General features: G+C 54.1%; 1 long non-coding RNA gene across 1 annotated transcript in view; it reads right to left on the bottom strand.

Moving 5' to 3' along the window:
- Nucleotides 1-588: 588 nt before the first annotated feature.
- LOC144955204 (uncharacterized) overlaps nt 589-6,036 on the bottom strand; it is a 27,371-nt gene continuing 21,923 nt past the window's right edge. Inside the window, exon 3 of the long non-coding RNA XR_013641547.1 lies at nt 589-819. This is a non-coding gene — a long non-coding RNA (uncharacterized LOC144955204). The remainder of the gene's footprint in view (nt 820-6,036) is intronic.

Here is a 6,036-nt window from a genome sequence, read left to right as displayed (position 1 = left end):
CACCCACCCACCCACCACCCCACCCACCCACCACCCCACCCACCCACCGCAGTACGTGTAGATGTGCCCGCACTCCGAGTATCGAACGCGCAGGTTGTGCAGCACGGCCGCTTCGTGCAGGTGGCTCAGGCACGTGAGGTCGTTCTCTCCCATCCACCCACCCACCAACCCACCCACCCATTCACCCACCCACCCACCCACCAACCCACCCACCAACCAACCCACCCACCCACCAACCAACCCACCCACCCACCCACCAACCAACCCACCCACCCACCAACCAACCCACCCACCCACCAACCAACCCACCCACCCACCAACCAACCCACCCACCAACCAACCAACCCACCCACCAACCAACCAACCCACCCACCAACCCACCCACCCACCAATTCACCAACCCACCCACCAACCCACCCACCCATTCACCCACCCACCCATTCACCCACCCACCCACCCACCAACTCACCAACCCACCCACCCATCAACCCATTCACCCATCAACCCATTCACCCACCAACCCACCCCACCCACCCACCAACCCACCCACCCACCCACCCACCCACCACCCCCACCCACCCACCGCAGTACGTGTAGATGTGCCCGCACTCCGAGTATCGAACGTGCAGGTTGTGCAGCACGGCCGCTTCGTGCAGGTGGCTCAGGCACGTGAGGTCGTTCTCTCCCACCAAGATGTCGGGGTTTCCTTAGGAACGGCCATGGCAACGGTGACGTCGCCGATGACGTCGTCGTCGTCGTCGACGATGACGTGTAGTTGACAGAAGCTGCCGTTGACGGGTCGACCGATTGCGTCACTTCCTGCCGTTGTGACGTCACGGGGAGATCGCACGCGCGGGGGCAACGAGGGAGAGAGGGTGGGGGGAGGGGGGCGTGGTCACGTGGCGGTGCGCGCGGTGACGTCATTGAAGTCACTCCCCCTCGTGGGTGGGGGGAGGGGGGCGTGGCAACGAGCAGTGACGTCATTGAAGTCACTCCCCCCCCCTCGTGGGTGGGGGGAGGGGGGGCGTGGTCACGTGGCGGCGCGCGCGGGTGACGTCATTGAAGTCACTCCCCCCCTCGTGGGTGGGGGAGGGGGGGTGTGGTCACGTGGCACCGTGAGCAGTGACATCATTGAAGCCCCTCCCCTCTCGTGGGTGGACTAATCTCCATCTGTTCCATCTGACTCCCTTCTACACCTGTGTGTGGACTAATCTCCATCTGTTCCATCTCACTCCCTCTACACCCGTGTGTGGACTAATCTCCATCTGTTCCATCTCCTTCTACACCCGTGGGTGGACTAATCCCCATCTGTTCCATCTCACTCCCTCTACACCCGTGTGTGGACTAATCTCCATCTGTTCCATCTCACTCCCTTCTACACCGTGGGTGGACTAATCTCCATCTGTTCCATCTCACTCCCTTCTACACCAGTGGGTGGACTAATCTCCATCTGTTCCATCTCACTCCCTTCTACACCGTGGGTGGACTAATCTCCATCTGTTCCATCTCCCTCTACACCAGTGGGTGGACTAATCTCCATCTGTTCCATCTCACTCCCTTCTACACCAGTGGGTGGACTAATCTCCATCTGTTCCATCTCACTCCCTTCTACACCAGTGGGTGGACTAATCTCCATCTGTTCCATCTCACTCCCTTCTACACCAGTGGGTGGACTAATCTCCATCTGTTCCATCTCACTCCCTTCTACACCGTGGGTGGACTAATCTCCATCTGTTCCATCTCACTCCCTTCTACACCAGTGGGTGGACTAATCTCCATCTGTTCCATCTCACTCCCTTCTACACCGTGGGTGGACTAATCTCCATCTGTTCCATCTCACTCCCTTCTACACCGTGGGTGGACTAATCTCCATCTGTTCCATCTCACTCCCTTCTACACCGTGGGTGGACTAATCTCCATCTGTTCCATCTTCCTCTACACCAGTGGGTGGACTAATCTCGATCTGTTCCATCTCACTCCCTTCTACACCAGTGGGTGGACTAATCTCCATCTGTTCCATCTCACACCCTTCTACACCAGTGGGTGGACTAATCTCCATCTGTTCCATCTCCCTCTACACCCGTGGGTGGACTAATCTCCATCTGTTCCATCTCCCTCTACACCGTGTGTGGACTAATCTCCATCTGTTCCATCTCACTCCCTTCTACACCCGTGGGTGGACTAATCTCCATCTGTTCCATCTCACTCCCTTCTACACCCGTGGGTGGACTAATCTCCATCTGTTCCATCTCACTCCCTTCTACACCCGTGGGTGGACTAATCTCCATCTGTTCCATCTCACTCCCTTCTACACCCGTGGGTGGACTAATCTCCATCTGTTCCATCTCACTCCCTTCTACACCAGTGTGTGGACTAATCTCCATCTGTTCCATCTCCCTCTACACCCGTGGGTGGACTAATCTCCATCTGTTCCATCTCCCTCAACACCCGTGGGTGGACTAATCTCCATCTGTTCCATCTCCCTCTACACCAGTGGGTGGACTAACCTCCATCTGTTCCATCTCCCTCTACACCAGTGGGTGGACTAATCTCCATCTGTTCCATCTCCCTCTACACCCGTGGGTGGACTAATCTCCATCTGTTCCATCTCCCTCTACACCAGTGGGTGGACTAATCTCCATCTGTTCCATCCCACTCCCTTCTACACCGTGTGTGGACTAATCTCCATCTGTTCCATCCCACTCCCTTCTACACCGTGGGTGGACTAATCTCCATCTGTTCCATCCCACTCCCTTCTACCCCGTGTGTGGGCTAATCTCCATCTGTTCCATCCCACTCCCTTCTACACCCGTGGGTGGACTAATCTCCATCTGTTCCATCTCACTCCCTTCTACACCCGTGTGTGGACTAATCTCCATCTGTTCCATCTCACTCCCTTCTACCCCCGTGGGTGGACTAATCTCCATCTGTTCCATCTCACTCCCTCTACACCCGTGTGTGGACTAATCTCCATCTGTTCCATCTCCTTCTACACCAGTGGGTGGACTAATCTCCATCTGTTCCATCTCCTTCTACACCGTGGGTGAACTAATCTCCATCTGTTCCATCTCCCTCTACACCCGTGGGTGGACTAATCTCCATCTATTCCATCTCCCTCTACACCCGTGGGTGGACTAATCTCCATCTGTTCCATCTCACTCCCTTCTACACCAGTGGGTGGACTAATCTCCATCTGTTCCATCTCACTCCCTTCTACACCGTGGGTGGACTAATCTCCATCTGTTCCATCTCACTCCCTTCTACACCGTGGGTGGACTAATCTCCATCTGTTCCATCTCCCTCTACACCCGTGGGTGGACTAATCTCCATCTGTTCCATCTCACTCCCTTCTACACCCGTGGGTGGACTAATCTCCATCTGTTCCATCTCGCTCTACACCAGTGGGTGGACTAATCTCCATCTGTTCCATCTCACTCCCTTCTACACCAGTGGGTGGACTAATCTCCATCTGTTCCATCTCCCTCTACACCCGTGGGTGGACTAATCTCCATCTGTTCCATCTCACTCCCATCTACACCAGTGGGTGGACTAATCTCCATCTGTTCCATCTCCCTCTACACCCGTGGGTGGACTAATCTCCATCTGTTCCATCTCCCTCTACACCAGTGGGTGGACTAATCTCCATCTGTTCCATCTCACTCCCTTCTACACCCGTGGGTGGACTAATCTCCATCTGTTCCATCTCCCTCTACACCCGTGGGTGGACTAATCTCCATCTGTTCCATCTCACTCCCTTCAACAACCGTGGGTGGACTAATCTCCATCTGTTCCATCTCCCTCTACACCGTGTGTGGACTAATCTCCATCTGTTCCATCTCACTCCCTTCTACACCCGTGTGTGGACTAATCTCCATCTGTTCCAACTCACTCCCTCTACACCCGTGGGTGGACTAATCTCCATCTGTTCCATCTCCTTCTACACCGTGGGTGGACTAATCTCCATCTGTTCCATCTCGCTCCCTTCTACACCCGTGGGTGGACTTATCTCCATCTGTTCCATCTCCTTCTACACCGTGGGTGGACTAATCTCCATCTGTTCCATCTCGCTCCCTTCTACACCCGTGGGTGGACTAATCTCCATCTGTTCCATCTCCTTCTACACCCGTGGGTGGACTAATCTCCATCTGTTCCATCTCGCTCCCTTCTACACCCGTGGGTGGACTAATCTCCATCTGTTCCATCTCCTTCTACACCCGTGGGTGGACTAATCTCCATCTGTTCCATCTCCTTCTGCACCGTGTGTGGACTAATCTCCATCTGTTCCATCTCACTCCCTCTACACCCGTGGGTGGACTAATCTCCATCTGTTCCATCTCACTCCCTTCTACACCCGTGGGTGGACTAATCTCCATCTGTTCCATCTCCTTCTACACCGTGTGTGGACTAATCTCCATCTGTTCCATCTCACTCCCTTCTACACCCGTGGGTGGACTAATCTCCATCTGTTCCATCTCACTCCCTTCTACACCCGTGGGTGGACTAATCTCCATCTGTTCCATCTCGCTCCCTTCTACACCCGTGGGTGGACTAATCTCCATCTGTTCCATCTCGCTCCCTTCTACACCCGTGGGTGGACTAATCTCCATCTGTTCCATCTCACTCCCATCTACACCAGTGGGTGGACTAATCTCCATCTGTTCCATCTCGCTCCCTTCTACACCCGTGGGTGGACTAATCTCCATCTGTTCCATCTCACTCCCTTCTACACCAGTGGGTGGACTAATCTCCATCTGTTCCATCTCGCTCCCTTCTACACCCGTGGGTGGACTAATCTCCATCTGTTCCATCTCACTCCCTCTACACCCGTGGGTGGACTAATCTCCATCTGTTCCATCTCACTCCCTTCTACACCAGTGGGTGGACTAATCTCCATCTGTTCCATCTCACTCCCTTCTTCACGCGTGGGTGGACTAATCTCCATCTGTTCCATCTCCTTCTACACCGTGTGTGGACTAATCTCCATCTGTTCCATCTCACTCCCTCTACACCCGTGGGTGGACTAATCTCCATCTGTTCCATCTCCTTCTACACCGTGTGTGGACTAATCTCCATCTGTTCCATCTCACTCCCTCTACACCCGTGGGTGGACTAATCTCCATCTGTTCCATCTCCTTCTACACCGTGGGTGGACTAATCTCCATCTGTTCCATCTCGCTCTACACCAGTGGGTGGACTAATCTCCATCTGTTCCATCTCACTCCCTTCTACACCGTGGGTGGACTAATCTCCATCTGTTCCATCTCGCTCTACACCAGTGGGTGGACTAATCTCCATCTGTTCCATCTCACTCCCTTCTACACCCGTGGGTGGACTAATCTCCATCTGTTCCATCTCACTCCCTTCTACACCAGTGGGTGGACTAATCTCCATTTGTTCCATCTCACTCCCTTCTACACCGTGGGTGGACTAATCTCCATCTGTTCCATCTCCCTCTACACCGTGTGTGGACTAATCTCCATCTGTTCCATCTCACTCCCTTCTACCCCCGTGGGTGGACTAATCTCCATCTGTTCCATCTCACTCCCTTCTACCCCGTGTGTGGACTAATCTCCATCTGTTCCATTTCCCTCTACACCCGTGGGTGGACTAATCTCCATCTGTTCCATCTCACTCCCTCTACTCCCGTGGGTGGACTAATCTCCATCTGTTCCATCTCACTCCCTCTACTCCCGTGGGTGGACTAATCTCCATCTGTTCCATCTCCTTCTACACCAGTGTGTGGACTAATCTCCATCTGTTCCATCTCACTCCCATCTACACCAGTGGGTGGACTAATCTCCATCTGTTCCATCTCACTCTACACCAGTGGGTGGACTAATCTCCATCTGTTCCATCTCACTCCCTTCTACCCCGTGTGTGGACTAATCTCCATCTGTTCCATCTCGCTCCCTTCTACACCCGTGGGTGGACTAATCTCCATCTGTTCCATCTCCTTCTACACCCGTGGGTGGACTAATCTCCATCTGTTCCATCTCCCTCTACACCCGTGGGTGGACTAATCTCCATCTGTTCCAT

This window comes from Lampetra fluviatilis, unplaced genomic scaffold (assembly GCF_964198595.1).
Source record: "Lampetra fluviatilis unplaced genomic scaffold, kcLamFluv1.1 SCAFFOLD_1159, whole genome shotgun sequence".
NCBI classification, from domain to species: Eukaryota; Metazoa; Chordata; class Hyperoartia; order Petromyzontiformes; family Petromyzontidae; genus Lampetra; species Lampetra fluviatilis.
The sequence above is the reverse complement of the archived record's forward strand: the minus strand, read 5'-3'. Positions and strand labels throughout refer to the sequence as shown.